We start from the raw sequence: 3,159 nt of genomic DNA, 5'->3' as shown, positions 1-3,159 counted from the left end.
TATACTAAAAATCTTCATTTGCAGGTGCTTGAGCTTGCAGGCAATGCTGCCAGGGACAACAAGAAGAACCGTATTGTTCCGAGGCACATACAGCTCGCAGTCCGTAACGACGAAGAGCTAAGCAAGCTTTTGGGTGATGTGACCATTGCAAATGGTGGAGTGTTGCCGAATATCCATCAAAATCTCTTGCCTAAGAAAGCCGGGTCGGGTAAAGGCGACATTGGATCTGCATCTCAAGAGTTCTAAAGGTGTTTGATCATCTGCAAATTTTGATATGCGAGGTATTTAAGAGTGAAAACTGTTGTGGTTTCTTTGCTTTGGTTTGGAATCTATTTGGTTATTGTGAACCACAAGACTGGATCTCTTTAATTTGACATCTGATTGAAACCATATTGTGTTTTGTCCCTCTGCTGTTTTGCATGCTTGTTTGTTAAATTTTGCTTTTGGAATAGACCTTTTTTTCATTTAAGATGTCTGCAAAAATGTGAACTCTCACATCGGTTGGAGAGGGGAATAAAACATTCCTTATAAGGGTGTGGAAACCTCGAGGGGAACGAAACATTCCTTATAAGGGTGTGAAAATCTCTCTCTATAGACGCGTTGGGACTGTTACCAAAAAACACATTAACCCAAATGGCCTTTAGGAAATGTTTTCTAGCATTAGCCATATTGATGGTTTTTAGGCAAGATACAAGAATAGGGAGATGGAACGGATTCCTTCATACACTTCTTCTAGTTGGTCATGTTGAGAACCAAAAGTAGAACGGATTCCTTCATATACTTCTTCTAGTCGGTCATGTCGAGAACCAAACCAAATGGATCTTGCTCATAGTTGGTGTCTTTACAAACACTGTTGAACTCTACTCTCCTGGCTTCTCTACCTTCCTTCTCCCCTGCCCTTAGGATCGGGTTGTTCGGCTGTAGGGAAATATCCCATTCGTCAAGCAAGCGGATAATGTCACCTGGCTTGACCGGGAAGTGAACTGCAGCTGTTTCATTTTGCCTCCAATGATAGACATGCCTGGTTTGGTTGTCCTACTGGATTCACATTGTTCAAGTCCTTGAGAGGCATATCATTTGCATGCCTATTCTTAATTGCCTCAAACAAACAAACAAACAAACATGCTCTGTTTTGATTGTGGAGGAAGGTCTAGATCATGTACTTTGGAGCTGCAACGTTGTGTAGAATCACATACTAATGATGTTTGGGCCCTTGTTAAGTTCTATGTTTGGTCATTTCGTTATATATTCGGAGAACGTTATGAAATGTAAAACAGATAGTCTTCGATAATGGTTGATTGTCTGCATGATGAAATATGCATTTTAAGTCGAGTTCATAGATGATGAACATTAGGTTAATGTTCAAACATGTTTATGGAAGTTCATTAAAAGTGTTTGAATTTTTTTATAAAAAAATAGGAAGTTTTTATTATTATTATTATTATTATTATTATTATTATTATTAAGAATACTATATTTAACTGCGTAAATGTAGGTTTTGATTTTTTTTAGTATAATGAAATTTTTAAAAATTTGATATATATATTTTTTTAAGATAATGTAAAATTCAAAAGTATTTTAAAAAAAAATTAATTTAACCTTCATCTAATTTATTCGATAACTATTTAGATTTTATTTAGATTTGATAAACGGTTTAGATTTTATTTTTTTATTTATTTATTAGTTGTTTGAGCGGTTATTAATAATAATAAGACTGACCATTTTAATAATTAAACAAAAATATGGATTTGTACACTAATAATCTAATATCAAATTGTAACAAATACTTTTATTCATCCATTTACGTATATCAGTTTTAGATCGATGATGAATACAATTAAAAATAATTTTATTCTTCTTTTTAAAAAAACCTATCTAGAGTTGCTTTGTTCTTGCTTCAATCGATGACGAGGAATAAAATTAAAAATAATTAAAAAAAAAACTATCTAGAATTGATTTGTTCTTGTTTCAATCCGTGAATAAGCTGCAGCATTTCAGAACGCATGTTGAACTCAACATACTTACTCTTTACACTTCGCATCACATTAATGGGTCCAGAAATCTCATCCTTGCTTCGAAATTGATCAACGTTGAAATAATGCTCGTAAATCACTCGAGTAGTTTCCATCACATATAGTCCACAATCATATCCATTGTTTTGTCGAGGTGCACGACATTCCATAAACTCTGCTGGTTCATAATTGATGTAGCCATTCACAGATTCATAAAGGGTGAAAGCAGATTCACTGTTCATCGTGGAAAGGCTGTCGTAGTGCATGAATAAATTCCGTTTTCTGCAGTACACCAGCAAGCTCCAATGAGATCCACCGGAAGAGGAGACGTTGGAGTTGTCATTGACGACGAAAAAAATTAGCTTCTTTTCAGGGAGGTTCAGGGATTCGATCGTGGATATAAAAATATCCCAATCAAGAGTGTTGCCCAACAAAAAAGAGACACTCGTTGGTATCGATAGAATTTCGTTTGATTGGTACGTTGCGGAGAGGTAGGCAAAGTAGAAATCTATGATGGTGTCGTTCAAGTAGTTTCTGCCTTCTAAACTATGCAAATCAGATCCTTGAATAACGACATCACCGTAAGTCAAGAATTTAGCAGCCATGAGAGGAAAGCTTTGCGAGAGAGAGAGAGGAAAGCTTTGCGAAAGGAATTTGTTAAATGAGACTGAATGAGAAAAATAGAATGAACAGTATGTTTAAATAGACTCAGACAGATGAAAGATGTTTAAATTCAAATTTTCAAATATTATTGTTTATTTTATATATTTAAAAATTAGATATATCTTTTTTACAGAAATCAATTTTAATATAAACTATTAATTTATATGAAAAAATAAAATTACATTAAAAAATCTATTTGTTTCAAAATTGGTTTAAAAAAATATTTTCACATATTTTTAGGCATTATATAAATTCAAACGATTTAAAAATAATAATAAAAAAGGATTAATTTGAATAATACACCTATTTTTTATAAACGATATTATTGAAATTAAAATTACAAAATAAATAAATATAAAAATTAAAAATTAAATTTAAAGCACTATTTAGAATTATTTAAATTTTAGGGATTTTAAATGAAGCCCAACGGCCCATTACTATTCTCTCTTCCACTTACGTGTAAGAAAAACCCTAACCCCGTTCT

This window comes from Cucurbita pepo, chromosome LG12, assembly GCF_002806865.2.
Source record: "Cucurbita pepo subsp. pepo cultivar mu-cu-16 chromosome LG12, ASM280686v2, whole genome shotgun sequence".
Lineage (NCBI taxonomy): Eukaryota > Viridiplantae > Streptophyta > Magnoliopsida > Cucurbitales > Cucurbitaceae > Cucurbita > Cucurbita pepo.
Note: the sequence above shows the minus strand (reverse complement) of the source record.